Source organism: Macrosteles quadrilineatus, unplaced genomic scaffold, assembly GCF_028750875.1.
Source record: "Macrosteles quadrilineatus isolate MER2022 unplaced genomic scaffold, UCM_ALF_1.0 Scaffold_995__1_contigs__length_23138, whole genome shotgun sequence".
Classification (NCBI taxonomy): Eukaryota; Metazoa; Arthropoda; class Insecta; order Hemiptera; family Cicadellidae; genus Macrosteles; species Macrosteles quadrilineatus.
Genome location: NW_026543588.1, coordinates 4782 through 23139, shown reverse-complemented (window position 1 = coordinate 23139; position 18358 = coordinate 4782). Strand labels below are relative to the sequence as shown.

Genomic DNA, 18358 nt, shown 5'->3' with positions numbered 1-18358 from the left:
TATCATATTTTCTCTAAAGTAGGTTTTTGAGTAATGCACTTATACTAGCTTTGTTCCGTCAAGTGTCTTTGTTTCATCTATTAATTTAAATGTCTTTGTATTTAACATACCATCATATGACCATTATCCATTGTTGGATTCATTCATCGTGAATCACCTCTCATAACAGCACGTACTCATTATTTCTCTCAAAAATTAAATCTTTTATACCAAAACCCTCGACCTTTTACTTTTTTATTATAATAACACCGCACATTTTTGGTCCTTCGAGCCGCGGATTATACATTAGTGCGAATTTTTTCAAGTTAATTTAAATGTCTCGGTTGAACGTATTTCATCCAACGTGAAGCCGCCAAGGACAAAACCGCATCGCCATCGCCATTTTGAACTTTTCATCTACGTCACGATACAGTCCACACTCCTCTCATTCCAAGTGTTCAACATCGTCATCGTTCTGCTAGTTCCGCTCCGCATTCATCACTTCGACATTTCGTCTACAACTTCAGCTTCAAACGTCATGTCAAAAGTAAGGTTATGTTTGTAATTATTCGAAGACAATGAAGACAACTCATCGTAAGTTCTAACAATAAATCAATACCTACAAGAAAATAATAAAGAAACCCTGATTTTATTCCTCAGTCGTCCTTATCCTCAAATTACTCCATCCATTTACAATAACTAGACTACTTACTTTTAAGTTAACTCATTGAACGATCAAGGCCTAACTTTCAAAATGAGATTTTCAACATTTTCTAATAGATGCAAATTGCAATTAAATAAATTAAATTCGATCAGTGAGTATATCCAATCGTGTCTATCAGAAATAACAGAAGCTCAAACCGCTAAACTTAACCTTTATTTGCACGAAGCTAAAACAATTTCTGCCAATTTTGAAGCAAACCTTGATAAGCTTCTTGATGTTGATGACGATACTAACGTTTTTTTCTGACAATGAAGAAGCTATTTCAAAGCTCCAGAACGACATATCAGAACTCTCAATTAACATTCAAACTGAAATTTCTCTTTTAATTAAGAACTTTAATGATGAACACTTGTCAAATAACTCTGTAGCATCAAACCCAACCTCTAGGCCTACTCATAGCGATTGTAAAATTGCCCAAGCTAGAACTGAAGTCCTTCGATGGTGACACTAAAACATGGATATCCTACATTAACCTTTTTGATACTACTATCCACAACAACAGTAGCTTATCCCTTGTTGAAAAACACCAGTACTTGATAAGTTCACTTGAAGGCGAAGCCTTACACCTAATCAAATCCCTACCGATCTCGTCTGGCAACTATACAGTAGCCTATAATGCTTTACGGGAAAGATATCACTCGAAGCGTAGGCTAATCTCTGTCCACCTCAGTTAAATTGTCGATTTACCCAATATTAATGAAAAATCTATCAAAAACCTTAGATTATTTTTAAATGAATTTAATGAAAATGAACAAGCTCTTAGTGTTCTTGACTATAATGTCATGGAAGACAACTACCTACTAAGTATGTTGATCTTACGAAAAATGAACTCCAACCTCTGTCAAGTTTTCGAATCAAAACGCCTAAATTCTTCTGATTTTCCTCAAGCAAGTGAATTAATCAAATTTCTTAAAGACTTTTGTAACAACAGTGAAGATGTCTCTCTCTGTCACGCTCCACAAGTAGCTCCTCTAAAACTTTCCAACCCTAATCAAGTTTAATTTCAAAATGATAAATCTTTTCAACGTCGACTTTTGGCTTTTGTAAGCATTTCAAATGATCTCAAATGTTTTTGCTGCAATGAAAGTCACAATGTATATAGTTGTACATTATTTCAGAGTAAAACCCCTCAAGAAAGGTTGCAAATGGTACATGACTTAAAACGGTGTACAAATTGCCTTGGCAATCATTTGGTTAAGCAGTGTATGTCTAAGCGTACTTGTAAGACTTGTTCAAAACCTCATCACTCACTTTTGCATTTTTTGAAACCTAAACCTACTAAGCCTATTACTAAAGTAAGAAATCGTTCCAATGAAGAACAACATATAGGCCTTAGTGAACCTAATGAAGTTTTATACCCTCAAAGTGCAACATCCATGGTTTGCGAAAGTGATAAATTCTCCCAATGCAACTCCACAGTACTTCTAGCCACGACTCTTGGCAAGGTTAAGTCTCCCTCCGGACATGCACATATCCTCCGAGGTTTGATTGATTCAGCTTCTCAATGTTCCTTCATCTCTGAACGAGCAGCCCAGCTATTAAACGTGGTCCGAAGTAAGTCAGTAATTCCTATTGATGGCATCTCTGGCCTTAGTACCAAGACTAAAGGTGTAACTAATGTGGATTTAGAAACTCTAAGCAGTAAACTCGTAGCTCAGAATCATACTGTAGTTATTCTTGACAAAATTACTTCACCACTCCCTAGATCACAAGTGCATCCTGATGTAATTAAGCATGTCAGAAAATATAGCCTAGTAGATTCCTCATTTAATGTTACTGGACCCATTGATATTCTCCTAGGATGTGAACTTTTTGCCAACATTTTCACTGGCGAGATACACACCATTGGTAATAATTTACCAAAAGTTGTAGGTACAGTATTTGGTTTTACAATTATGGGTAAAACACCCTGCCTCGGTGAAAACCACCCAACCAACCACTTGTCAACCTTCTTAACAATAAGTGATTTCGATCTGCACAGCTCTCTTCAGCGATTTTGGCAGCTAGAAGAACCTCCGCAGCATTCAAAGCTTTCTGATGATGACTCTTACTGTGGCAATCATTTTGGTAAGACTCATTCCCGTGATCCAGATGGACGTTATGTAGTAAGACTACCATTTAAGCCTAATAGTGACGTATTAGGTGATTCTTTGATCCCTGCCAAATCTAGAATGGCATCTCTTGAACGGAAATTCTCCTCTCTACCTGAATTTCATGAAAAATACAGTGATTTCATGAAAGATTACAACACCTCTGGCCACATGATAAAATGTGATGTCAAACCCCTTTAAATAGTCCACATTTTTTCCTGCCCCATCACGGAGTCGTCAAAGAGTCTTCATCCTCAACCAAACTTCGTGTTGTTTTTGACGCATCCTGTCGAACAAGTAACAACATCTCTCTCAATGATATATTACTCCCTGGTCCTAAGCTTCAAACTGATGTTCATGATATATTAATGAATTTCAGAAAGTACAAAGTTGTTTTTTCTTGCGACATCAAACAGATGTACCGTCAGATTAAAGTTCACCCGGACGATCAAAACTATCAGTTGATACTCTGGAGAGAAAATAATCAAGATCCACTCTCAGTTTTTAAATTAACGACTGTCACATACGGCATGAATTGTTCACCGTTTCTAGCCATTAGCACTCTGAATCAGCTTGCTGCTGATGAAGGTGACGCGTACCCATCCGCAAAACCTGTCCTTTTACATCAAACGTACATGGATGATTGTATTGGAGGGCATGATTCTGAAGACAAAGCTTTAGAGCTGCGTAATCAATTGATTGAACTTTTGAAGAAAGGTGGATTTGAATTGAGAAAATGGACCTCCAATTCAAAGAAGCTTCTCAATGATATGCCTCAAGAACATTTAGAAACTCCTATGTTCTTTCATGATGCCACACAACAAGCCCATTTCAGCATTCTAGGTTTGCATTGGTCATCTATTACAGATACATTTTCTTACCATTTTAACATTTCAAAATCATGTACAACAATTCCACATACTTAACGTAACATCATTGCCCAAATCTATGACCCAGTAGGTTTTATAACACCAGTAACTATGAAAGCTAAATGTTTTATGCAATACCTTTGGACACAAAATTTGAATTGGGATGATCCCTTACCCCTAGAATTGACTGAGTCCTGGATGAGTTTTCTTTAAGAATTGTCTGACGTTTCAACTATCCTAATTCCAAGAAATTTAGAGCTTACATCAGGCTGTTCAATTCAACTTCATGGATTTGCAGATGCGTCTCTTCATGGTTATGCTGCTGTTGTATTTCTTCGTACGACTGCTGATGGTCAAGTTATCATCCGAAACATTATCTCTAAGACTCGCCTTGCTCCTTTGAAATCAGTCTCCCTTCCTCGTTTAGAGTTATGTGGTAGCCATTTACTTGCAAAACTAATGAACTACTGTGTAAATATTTACTCTTCAAACTACCAAATAGAATTGATTCAAAATTAGTGTGATTCAACCATTGTCCTAGCATGGATAAGTACACCCCCGTACAAACTGAAAACATTTGTCTCTAACCGTGTAGCAGAGATACAAGAGTTGACTCCTATAAACTCGTGGAAACATGTGAGAAGTTCTGACAACCCAGCCGATTGTGCTTCTCGTGGACTTTCTCCCTCGTTGTTGAAAGATCATCCCCTGTGGTGGACAGGACCCACCTGATTAGCAAATAATCTGTCACAGTGGCCTTCAGATGACTCAATTTCTCTCAAAGAAAATGAAATTCCAGAATTAAAAAAGGATCCTCTCATCGTGCTCACCTTCTCTGAAACTCCAGATTTGTTGCTTAAATTTTCAAATTGGACCAAACTACTAAATGTCCTAACATTTGTGTTACGCTTTATTAATAGATGCCGCAACCACCCTGTCAATACTACTGAAGGTGATAGACCTACCCTCTCGGAAATACAGTCGACTGAAAAGCTTGTCATGAAACTTGTACAAAATGAAGCTTTTTCAGAAGATATTGCACTTTTGAAAGACAACAAACCATGCAGTACAAGGATCAGAAGATTGTCTCCCTTTTTGGACAGTGAAGGAATTCTTCGAGTTGGAGGAAGACTCAACCAATCATCTCTGAGTTATGACAGTAAACATCCAATCCTTTTGCCAAAATCTCATCATGTTGTTAACATTCTGATCGACCATTTTCATTCAAAACACTTACATGCTGGACCACAACTCCTTCAGTCATTGATAAATGAACGCTTCTGGATTCTCTCTGCTAGAACCGTTATCAGAATGCGAATTTTCAAATGTTTAAGATGTTTTAAGTGTAAACCAAGAAATACCCCACCTCTTATCGGTGATCTACCCAGTTCAAGAGTACGCTGTACACGCCCATTTCAGACAACAGGCATGGACTTCTGTGGTCCCTTCATTGCAAAATCTCACAATCTACGGTCTGTTAAACATTTCAAGATTTATATATGTGTATTTGTATGCTTTGCCACAAAAGCCGTTCATCTAGAACCTGTGACTGATCTTTCTACAGCATCATTTCTAGCTTCTTTAACACGATTTGTATCACGTCGAGGTCTTCCAAAAAAGATTCATTCCGACTGTGGTACCAACTTTGTCGGAGCTGATTCATATTTTACATCACTCTTCAAAACTATTGAAAACAAACAACAAATCTTGGACTTTTGTAACCTTCATTCAATCGAATTCAACTTCAATCCACCAGCTGCCCCACACCAAGGAGGCTTGTGGGAAAATGCTGTCAAAAGCATGAAACATCACCTCTATCGAGTCATTCAACAAGAAGTTCTCACAGTTGAAGAATTCTTCACTCTAACTGCTAAAATTGAAGCAATTATGAATTAATTCAAGACCATTGACTCCTCTTTCCTCAGACCCTTCGGACTTAACAGCATTAACTCCGGGCCATTTTCTCATTGGCTCTTCTCTAGTATCTGTTCCTGAACCGGACCTCACCGATTTGACTTCTAACCGCCTTAAGCGTTGGCAACGTGTCCAAGCTTTTACCCAAAACATTTGGCGACGTTGGAGCCAAGAATACCTAAACACCCTTCAACAGCGTTTCAAGTGGAACATCAAAAATGAAAACCTCAAGGTTGGTGACCTTGTTCTACTTCAAGACACCAGAACTGCTCCCCTGTGTTGGCCATTAGGTCGAATAGTGGAAACTTCACCTGGACTGGACGGCATTGTCAGAGTGGTCAAAGTTAAAACAGCGAACGGACTGTACACAATACCAGCGATAAAAGTGTTCCCCATTCCTTAAATGTGTTCCTCAGACAATCAATTTTACATAAATACCCCCCTCAGTTTTTGTTTTTGTTAAAAGTAATATTTTAATTTGTTGAACCCTATTGGTTCAAAGGGGGCGGTATGTTCCGTCATGTGTCTTTGTTTCATCTATTAATTTAAATGTCTTTGTATTTAACATCCCATCATATGACCATTATCCATTGTTGGATTCATTCATCGTGAATCACCTCTCATAACAGCACGTACTCATTATTTCTCTCATAAATTAAATCTTTTATACCAAAACCCTCGACCTTTTACTCTTTATTATAATAACACCGCCCAAGCTTAATATGTTTAAATTCATATGCTAGAGTTTAAATCTAAGAGGTCTTCTAGTTGAAGCCAGCTAGTTTACCTCGAAATATTTAGTATGCTTGAATCTTGTAATACAAATTTAACAATTATATTGTAGTTTTGGGTAAAAAGATATAATTTTCAAAGTTTTTACTAAGACAGATCGTGATGTTATATTTTTTATTCCTTTTCAGGCCAACTCAACCCACCAAATTCTACTTTGTCACTTCTCATTTTGCAATTGATATTTCTTTATTTACAAATTTATTAAAAATTAATCTTGCACATTTACCTAATATCTCAAATAGCAGTATAACACAACAGGAAACCAGCAAACACAGATTACTGGTTGTGCAATGTTGTTTGTACTCGTACAACATTCTAGATCAAAAAACCTCCAAACATACTGGTTGGTAGACAATACAGTAAGTATGTAAATATACACGGTATATATACTGTACAAAGCTGAACTCAGTTTGTAAATAAATAATTTTGTACATCTGTACGTGGATTACACAGCGTTTCCTAACATTCAGATTGTAAAAGGGTTCACTTGATTTGTCGAGGCAATAACAGAAACCTATTAACGTGTAAAGGGTTGTTTATAATTCTGATTTGAATTGGGGTTTTCCATTTGGAGGTTGAATCCAATGATTTTACTTTCAACTCAGTAAAAAGGTTTTGAAATTTAGTAATACAAATTTGTGACAATTAGTGACAATACAAATTTGTGAAAAGGTTTCTAAAGATACTACTATAGATGAATAAAAACAACTTCTTAAATTATCACCACAATCCAAGCGTGCTAAATCAATTATTTCACATATTTTTGATATTTAGTAATTTTAAAGAATTAATTGATTTTATGTAAGCTAAGGTTAAGTTATATAAACGCTTTATTTACATACATAAATCAACGTGAGATTGGTCGGAAAGAACTGTTTGGTTTTTTTAACCGACTTCCCCACTACCAACAAAAGGAGGAGGTTCTCAATTTGTTTGTGGCGATGTTTTTTTTTTCTATGTATGTTCACCAATTTCTCTGTGATTCCTTTACCGATCAGTGTGGTTCCACCACCAAAATAACCAGTAGAGTTTCTATTTGGTACCTTATATATTATGTTTAAGTATAATATTTGTTTCGGTGAAAAATTCTGAAAATCTTAAATATTCAACACTTATTTTGTTTACATTTGTGCAGATTGTTTACATTTGTGCAGAGAAGGCAATAAATAATAATAACATTCCTACAGCTGTTAGTTGAAACCATTTAAATGAAGCTACAGACAATTCTTCATGAAACAGTTGCTTCGTATTGATCAATAAACTATTTCTTGCCATGGAGCCTAAATGAATTACATTGAGAAAAATGCATTTTCTTTTGGTTACTATAAAAAATATATTTCGACGTTTGACCTGATTTGTGTATACAGTAATTCTGTTTTTAGTATTGAATATTCTGACTTACAAAAACATATATGTTTCAGTGAATAGCTGTATGCTATTGACAAATAAAGGTGTATTGTGAAAACCAAAGCATTCGTAAAACAGGTCTAGATATAAATCAAATGCAATTATTCCTCACACGACCTAAGAAGTGTGACAGTGCATAATCGTCAATTGTCTTAAAAGTGTTAAATATTTTAATTACTAAACATGCATTTGCAGATGTGGAATGTTAATTGATATTCTCTACCCAGTTACTATATCATATCTATACTATTATGCCTGCTTCGGAAAGTCCTAGAGGAAGATGATTTGCAATTTCGACTAGGCTATATCTTGAGCAAACAAAACCCCCTACATGACTTACACCATTTTTAGCTGAACCAATCTTTCATATAATATTTTCCAAAGGTACTATACGAAAGGTACTATGGTGTTAACGACCAATTTTCAACTTTTTAAAGATTTTTTAGTGCTGGTAGCTGAGGAATAACTTTCATATTGTTCCAAAAGGCTTGAGACGTTACTGTATTTCTTTTTATAATGTAGAAGTACACCAATTGCAGGAAACGATGATGTCTGACATTTCATTGTATCTAGAAGAGACAATTAGTTTTTCATTAGGCCTAATGTAATGGACAACTCTTTCTTTCTTAAGGAATATCTAAAGATGTTTATTTTCATACCCATTGATTATGTAACCTGAACAAGTGACTCAAGCAGTTTTAAAATAATGATTGTTCTGTGGAACTTTTGATTGTTTCATACAGTTTTGCTTATCAAAAATCCTCAAGTAATTAATATATAAAAAATTATATAGTCACTAAAAATCATGAAATAATTTATTTTTGTAAAAAAATACAACCGACTTCAAACGCTCTAAAAAGAATGAAATAATTTCAATAAAGTAAACTTTTGTATTAGGCAAGCTCACGTATTTCAAGTCGGCGCGGCTCAAACTGCAAATATGATTGAAATTAAATATTGTGTGTGTATTTTGAAAATCAATAAATTGTAGCTGGATAACATAAATATATAAAAAACATACTGAACTGTTTTGTTTATATATCAAAGGAAATATTTTCTTGTATTTTATGTTTACTTCAGAATAAATGCATTATGAAAATAACACACACAAATGTTCTATATGAATTGGAAAATAATTTAGTTTGATATTATGATAGGGAAAAGAAGCTAGTTTAGTATTAAAACGTTACTTTCCCAAGTTAGAAGCATTTAGCGTTATAATCTTTTTAAAGATACTCGTTAATACCACTATAATGCCGATCTCTGATTACGGTAATAAATAAAATAACACTTAGCGCATAACTATAAAAAAGACATGCAGATTAACACCTTTAGTTATAGATAGTCACCTGCAATATGGACACCCTCTTTCAATTTTGTATCAAAAATCATCATAGAGCCGCACCGACTTAAAATACGTGAGCTTGCCTAATACAAAAGTTTACTTTATTGAAATTATTTCATTCTTTTTAGAGCGTTTGAAGTCGGTTGTATTTTTTTACAAAAATAAATTATCAAATTTTACCCTTCAGAGAATCAAAAACAGTATATTTTCAGGGGTTAATACAAGCGACATGATAGAAGTGTAAATTTACCAAATTATTCGCTTTTGTGGGTAAACAAAAAAGTCTTTTTATTTCTAAGTATTTTTTTCTATAGGCTGGAAATGATTGTTTGACTACTCAATTACAGACTTTTTTCAAAAAGGCCTAAAACCATAGACAGTGGCTAACCTACTTTGATGCATTTTTAACTTACTGTTCACAATACAAACAAAAATGGATTCTTTGTGAATAATCAAAACCCTTTCTTGTTTGTACACATGAATAAATCAAACATGTGTATAATACTACGACGTATGTTTTTTTTAATTTAACCAAACATACATTACGTGTAAAACACCGAACTATTTCTTTGATGAAACAAAGGACACATGATTTTAATTTATTTTGGATGGTTCTAATACACGAACATCAAAGAACCTTAACACAAAACATGTTTCTAGGTTTTTAAAAATAGGTATTATACAAAAACGTTTGGTTATAAATAAGAATGAGTGGATACGAAAAACATGCACCTACACCTTGCATGTTGTAATGCCATGAATATTGTCGTCAACAATAGTTAAGTGCAAAGTTAAAGGCGGAGTAGGATTAACCTTGTTCCATAAGTTGTATGAGATCAGATTATCAAGTGTAAACTTTTTGGTTTGACTTTGAATTTGCTAAACAAACAGGAATTTAATTAACCGGAGCGTGCATTGCACGAGGTATGGTTGTAGCATATCTGGGAATGTTTGCATTGTTAGCAGTTGAAAACTACGTGTAATATTGAATGAATATGCTTATTGTTCGTGTGAATCTTTCGAGATACAATCGCAATGTTCGACATTCATCGATAAAGGAAATTTTGATAAAATCAAACTTTTTCTAAAATGTTTAGGAAAAAAAAATAAGTTTTTATCCCTCAAGTGGGACAAATGCAAGTATGAAACTCCAATTATGCATTTAAAATATAAATTACAGGAAATGTACTTGCAAACTTTTTTAATACTGTATCTTAACCCATTTCATTTTTATACCGGTAGAAGTGCAGTCACGTACAAGCAAATTAAATGATTCATTATTTGTGTTCATCTGCTTATAAATAACATCTAAAAAGCCATTCATTCAACCAGTAACCAAACTATAAATCATAACAAACGTCAAAAGAAAATTTATCATAATTCACAAAGTAACCTTGAACATTCGTTCATAACGTTAAAAAAGTAAATCAATTAACCTGGATAATGTTAGCTAGTAACCCTTTTTATTTTATTTCATAAACGCACAATAAATCCTGAGTACGCTACAAAGAAGTTTTAACATAGCACCAAAGAAAGACAGTAGGAATATTTGTTGTAAATCACCGAATGTTACGACAAAACTAACATCAAGGACAGTTTCGAGGATGTTTTAACGTTCTAACAATCTGTTACAGATAACGGAGGCGTAAACATTGGGTTTCTCTGTTCCAATTTTAAAAGTTTTGATGTAAAACAGATTGCTAAAATAAACTCATTTGTCCACAATTTATATCAAAAAAGAAATTAATGACTAATTAGGGTGTGTCTAATTTCCAAAAAGATTTCATAATAAATCGTGAGATGAATCTGTTAGACGGGAATGTTCCTGGGCTCTTGATAATTAGAAATTTGATGGTCAAGGAACTAAATTTGAATCACCAAGAGATTCGATTTATCGGGAGAAAAAGAAACCATCCGAACTAAAAAGAGTTCGTAATTTTATTATGCAAGTATCTTTTTGTAATGTTTATGATAGGTCAAGCAGCTGCAACTTTGACGAAGTTTTAACGGAAAATGTAATTTTCACGTTTGACAAATGAGGACCGTTTTTGTGGACCACACAATCGTCGAGGAAGAAGATAATTTAACAATTTTGACATTTCATATACTTATTTAAGGGTACTAGCAAATACTATTTTGTATGATAACCAAGAGAAAACACACATATTTGGGTCAATATGAGGCATGTGCCCAAAACTCAATGGAAATATCTAACCAACTAAAGATATAAATAATCAACATACGATGTGTAGAATCAACTAAAGATGTGCATAATCAAGCAATGACGTGTATAATCGGCAAACAATGTGCCAAATCAATAATACGTTTTCTTATCAAACAGATGATGTGTATAGTATACAGAGGTTGAATCTTGAAACAAGGTTGAGTTTTAAGCATAATCGGACAAATTTAAAAAAGATAATTGTCTTTTGGTAAATTGTGAATTAATTAAATCGCCCCGGAATAATAGTTGACACTTTAGTAATTAGAGTTCAATGATTAATATGAATTATTGTTCTTTTATTCATGTGTATTTATTAAAATAGTCAAACTTACCTGGCACTCAATAAATTAGCAAGCTCCTATTTTAGATTTAATAATTGTTAATCAAACAGTTCTGACACGCTCTATAGAAGCTAATTCAAGATATATAGATATGGAGATATGTGACTTGTATGTTATTGACATCTGTTGATGTTTTGTGTATGATCTGTCCATACAACCCAAAGAGAATGAACATGGTTTTGTAGATGTTATAGACGGGTTCCTATTAATTTATAACCTTTTTATTCAATTATAACAGTCCAAAACTAAATGAGGATATAATTATTCTTAAAGTGTCACTTACAATTTGGGATTTTTGAACAAATAAGAAACACGTAATTAATTATTTATTTATTTGTTTACTTAAAAAATCTTGTTTCGTGATATCCCTACAATAATATTCTCAATCAAATTGTTGTTAGGTGAATGTGTTGTAGGTATAGTGTCTTAATGTATTAATTGTACTAATTTTTTCAAGTTGCGTTGCAAGCCAGGTTAAGGCATAAAAAGTCATAAGTTTAAAATGACCCAAAAGTGTGAGCTTAGTTTTTACTAGATACTAACTGACAAGGTGAATGACCGCTGAACTAGATAATACTGAATGACCGTTTTGTATACAAAACATCATATTAAGCTTTTTTTGCTTAGTCTATCACAAAAACATTTTTAAAAGGGTGCTCAGCTTTAAAATTATAATATTGAATGGTTCATTTTTTTTAAAGGAGGGTGGTTAATAAAAAACATGTCATATTGCTATTTAATATGCGGGCATTCTTTAGTGCAATGGTTTAAGTAGTATAAGTTTTATTTTTAAGCACTCAATTTAGATCAAGTTTTATCATTAGGAAGAACAGGAGCATACGGATAAGATGTTTAAGCTTTTCGTTACACAGTAGCTTAATAGCCATGTGGAAATACAATCTTTAATTGCAACACTCTATAATTAAATTGGCCTGAACTGCGGATTAGTTAAAGTTCGAAACATTACAAATTTACTTCTTCTCTCTCAATCCATGAACTTCATTGGTGTAATGAGTAAAACTGTGCTGTTATGAAAGTAAACAATGCTGTTATGAGGAACTTTTCAATTCTAAGAACCTTACTAAAACGGCTATATATATAAAAAAAAAAAAAAAAACCGGTCGCAGTTAAAACTATATATTTTATCATTGGAAATGCACTTTCAGTCCGTGAACAACTGTGTTTTCATTATACTTTTACAACTGTTATTTCATCAGATACACGTAATGTTGCTTCGCCAACATAGTATCCAATTAAAAATTCAAGTTGTTTGAATTCTTCCATATTTTAATCAGTCTAAATGTTAACGAATAGGTATTTTATCATTGTAGGAACATGCAATGTAACACAACATAAACGCAGAGAAGTCTTTAACGACGCGGTGGTATATTTACTAATCACGATTTTTTTTTTATGGAAGCAGACGAGTTTTAAACTTATAGTTAATAAACAAATATACCTATCTTCCACTCAAGCTGCATACTTCGAAGGAGAAGAACTACTATATCCCCACCACACATTTAGGAGTTTTTCAGAATGGTGAAATGGGGTACGTGCTAGAAGGCATTTTCTATAATAAATTTCGCAAATGATAACAAAACACGACAAAATTCTGGTCATCAGTCGTAATATTAGCATTGTTGCAGTGGGCGAGTCTATTTCGCGCGAAGAAGGTTGCGTTGTTGTGGCGAGGGAGGGAGCTTCGTAAGTTTATTGCAAAATTGACCGGCGAATTTACCGTACTCCAGCTGACTTGATGTGTACCTTCATATTGTGAAAAGTAACTTTTCTGGACTAAAAATAGTACAGAAACCAGCTCTTTGTCGTGTAATGGGACGGGAAAATACAATAATAAGTTTACAGATGTGAATAAGTAATTCCCGCTGAAAGACTATGTGTCCAAAGAGACAAAGCACGTTTACTCAGTAGCGTTGGACTGAATGAACTTAGCAACCAAGACATATTTGAACTCCGTGCTCAAATGCACACAAAGTCAACACAATGAAACTTCTTCCAACTAATAGATGCATTAAACAAGATCTTAGAACTTCTACTTGGTCGTTTGCGAGATGCAATGGCTTTACTGTCGTAGTTTACAGTTATACTGTTATACTTATTCAATCCGTATTCTTGTATGAAGTGTGTTAATATGTACTTGGCTCTGTTATTATTTTTATTTGTAAAATGATTTGTATCACAGTAATGGGCTATTTTGTACTGATAGTAGACATGGCATTATAAAAAAGGGTCAAGTTTAAAAGATAGGTATAGAACACATTTTGTGCAGGTAATATGTAAGACACTTAAACTGAGATTATTGACATTAAAATTTGTTTGCAGTTTTCTAACGACACTACTACATCTTTTAGGTATAGAATGTAAAACTATTTAATAATTATTGGTCTAACTTTTGGGAGAGGACACTTTAAAAAAGTGCCTTTCTCTCACCTATCCTTTTTTTACCTGACAAATGGGTCAATAATTTAAATTAATTAAAGGTGATGATGCATCAAGGCTTTGTCATCTCCAAAACACTGGTGATTGGCGGGATTTGATCTCAGGTTTCAAGAATTAAAGCCTCCGCTCCCCAACAACCGGACCAGCTACAAAACAGATGGCAAACATAACTGCCCACCATACTTCACTTCCTAAGATCACTCCATATTCATGGTGCCCGTATGACCAAAATAATTATTTATTTAACTTGATGTTCATGCCTTAACGTTTAAGGTTTTAGACAAATGACAAGAAAAGGATAAGATCGTATCCATAGCAACAAGAAATGTAATCATCAAGATGGAACAATTTTTGGACTCTATTTTGTAAGTTATATTTCAACAAGTTATATTAACCAATTTTTCATTTTGATGAGTATCAAGTTCAAGTCGTTATCCAAACTACGATATATATTAGTGTTTTAAGATTCTTCATATTTTCCACCAATAATCTTCCTGGGAAACAGTACATGAAGTGCCGCCTACTAATCAATAGGTTGCCGGTACAATCTAGTCAATCCTGTTAGTTCCAAACTTTTGTCTTTATGCAGCTGTCCTTGATCATCGGGTGATTAATAAATGCTCCTGAATAGAGAACCAGATGAACTCAGTCAGTTAAAAAGCTTTCACCAAATTAATTTATCATTCATCATTCATTCATTTTCACCTTATATTGTGCACCTCACTGTGTCAACGTTGTATAAGTATCCTTTCTACGTTGGTTGGATGTTTACAGCGAAATTCTACCTCAAGTGTGCATCGCAGGAAGTGTCACGCTTCTAACCGGTGTCGGCATCTACTCCACCATCATGGGAACCAACCATCCATCACGACCACCCATCCCTCCACCACTTCCGGGACTCTTCATACCACAAGGACCCCTGCAGAACCACCCCGCTGGTGACGTAGTCATGCGTGAGTATCTAGGACGCTAAAATCTACTCTGGCAACATTACGTTAGGTTAGGTCTAGGGGGTCGCGGCAATATTACTTGGATAAAATCTATTGGTAATTGGTGAGATTCAAACTCGTGAACTCGGCAATCCAAGAACAGTGCTCTTACACTATACCAGCTCCTATTACTGGATTACTAGAGGAATGGGGAAACTCTTACTAAAGCAATTTAAAATTATGCAAGTTGTGAAAAGAAATTTACGTAAGTAATATTAACTGAATGCAAGTTAGTTTAATCTATGGTTCAATCTATGTCGGATTCAGTCCATGCGAAACTTGGATCAATAAATACAACTCATTCGAAACATTAGTTCTTCGAATTTTACGCTAAATAATTCAAATATTGGGTAGTAATTATGATATTTTAATTCAAAACTTTTAAAAATAATAGTATAAGATATCAGCGTTCTAATTTATTTACCAATGTTATGTTTCAGAACACTAGACAAGCCAAATACGATTAAAAATTTTAAAACAATGACAGTAGAAGAATAGTATCAAGATTACTCTTATAGGCCTAATGCATTATTTATTGAATACCAAAATATTAGGCAAGCCCCACTAGTCCAACAAGACCTCATGGTACTTTAAACACTACAAAAACAGGTATTTAATAAATGTATTAAATGGTTCTGTCAAAATCTTATTTCTTAACTTCTAAGTTAACGTTTTTTTTCGTGTAGTTTTTTGTACTTTCGGGTCGCCGGATTTCTACCCCCGGATATTTACCCCCATGAAAAAACGCCTACGTCACTTTGACGTCACATGTATGGGGGTAGATTTCCGGCCGCGAACTTTTAGGATGGATAAATTATTGTATATTCAATCAACTCGCATTTCACGGTTTACTTAACAGTTGTAATTAATCAAAATGCTAATAAACCTGACACCGGAACTTTACCCCCGGAAATCTACCCCCAGACATCCACCCCCGGACATCTACCCCCGGACATTTACCCCCAGACATCTACCCCCGGAAATCTACCCCCAGACATCCACCCCCGGACATCTACCCCCGGACATTTACCCCTAGACATTTACCCCCGGATATCTACCCCCGGAAATCTACCCCCAGAAATGTACCCCCAGTGGTCAAATCATAAATGTCCGACCCTAGAATTATTTATTTCCGACCCCCGGAAATCTACCCCCCGTGCTACACTACGTATCGGTCAATATTCATTGTTGTAGTTGATTTTAGTAATTGGTTTATTAAAATAATCAATGGCCCTTCGTTTAATAATTACCCTCTAATATTGTTCGGTATTCATATTTTTAGAGTATTTAGAAATTAATCAAATTGCAGATTCGCCATTTTTCTCTAATTTAATTATTTTTCTCTTGAACTATTAATTAGTTCTGGTCCTTCGAGTTATTAATTATTTTCATTTCACCCATTACGCCCTCAACAAATATCTAGTATTAAGCATGTGATATGTCGTTGTCTTGATTAATGTCATCTATCTTCCCAATTCATTAAGCTGTTACTGATTTATGTTACTAATATGTAACTAGTGTACATGTTGCTCGAACTCGAGCAATTGCAAAGTATTAAGGGAGTTATTTCAAAATGAATAACAATGAATATTTACAATGAGTTTAAATGAGTCAACTCAAAGATTCTCGGTGTGTAACTAAAACCATGTTTATCTTCGTTATTGATGAACCTAAAGCATTCCGGCCGGTTTTCTCCTTCTCAAAATGCCTCGCTGTACAGGCAACACAGGTTATTGATAGAGGGCCAATTGAGAACGAACAGTCGTTTTGGGGTAGTGTTCCATCTCTTGTTTACAGTTGCAGACGATCTATTCTGGTTTTCAACCTGACTTAAAAATGGAACTGATTAGTAATGTGCTCACATTTCACCTTTATAACTGTTACTGTATAGTGTGAAAGTTGGTCAACCTTTTGAAGCCCTAATCTAAATATCCTTTTTAATTACCATTTTGCTCTGCGCAAGATCTTAAGCTTTAAAATGACACCTCAATCGTAACAATCGGCGAAGTGGTCGGGTGAAAAAAGGACTGTTACAGCTTATTGAATTAGGAAGATAGATAATGTTAAACAAGACAATGACATATCGCATGCTTAATACTGGATATTACAAGACAATGCTTAACCGAAGATCCGTTGATTTCCGGGGGTAGATGTCCGGGTTTAGATGTCCGGGGGTAGATGTCTGGGGGTAGATGTCCGGGGGTAGATATCTGGGGGTAGATGTCCGGGGGTAGATGTCCGGGGGTAGATGTCTGGGGGTAGATGTCCGGGGGTGGATATCTGGGGGTAGATGTCCGGGGGTAGATTTCCGGGGGTAGATATCCGGGGGTAGATGTCCGGGGGTAGATTCCCGTGCTATGGCAAATCACTTTATAATCAAACAATTACATATTGATTATTTAATAATATATTGGGGGTAAATTTCCATTCGCGGGCTGTTTCTCGACCGTGTATAAGCCCCGCCCCTCGTGACGTCAAAATGACGTAGGTGTTTTTTCATGGGGGTAAATATCCGGGGGTAGAAATCCGCTACCCCGTACTTTCTCTAAAAGGTATAAAAATAAAAATATTTAATAAACATGAACAATACAACTAACAATTATTCTTATAATCATAATACCATTGCCTTTTTAATAAAGAAAATACTATGTAAGTAGAAAACTTGTAATTGTGTTAAGTGTGCCTTTTATTTGTAATTTTTTTCATGTTCGTGTAATTAATTATGTAAACCGACGGCCTTCTCTTGAAAATGAGGTAATAATGTCCGAAAATAGTCCGTAAATAGATTAAATTTAAGATCATCATTTAATTAAGTACAACTTATATTATTACTTATCTTACTAGTTCGTTTGACCATTTGCGCTAGTGTGTCGAGCTGTGCATATATATTGTGGTGATATACAAGTGTTGTGTCTTAGCGTGATCGCTACACAACGTAGGTCTGACACCTTCTCCCACAGGACTGCGGCAATACGTTGCGTTAACTCGGAAACAGTGTTTCACTTATTTAGATAGTGGATTAAGTTCTATCCTATTTTATGCCTACCTACTGTACGTTTTATGTTGTTTTATTGATTATATTCCATAGTTTACTTATATAGTTTATTATATTCTACTTAGAATGGAAACACTCTTCTGTTTTGTTCTTGAGAAATAATAAAACACACAAGGTTTGATCCAAGACGTACGAAATACCCTGTGTTTTACCAATGGCATTTATTAAAACT

The 18358-nt window shown here is 34.6% G+C and overlaps 1 long non-coding RNA gene across 1 annotated transcript; it reads left to right on the top strand.

The window, feature by feature from the left end:
* The first annotated feature begins 14465 nt into the window (after window positions 1-14465).
* LOC128982693 (uncharacterized) lies at window positions 14466-15643 on the top strand. Its single transcript, XR_008489713.1, has 3 exons — window positions 14466-14507; window positions 14917-15095; window positions 15572-15643. It is a non-coding gene; the product is annotated as an uncharacterized LOC128982693 (long non-coding RNA).
* Window positions 15644-18358: the final 2715 nt, after the last annotated feature.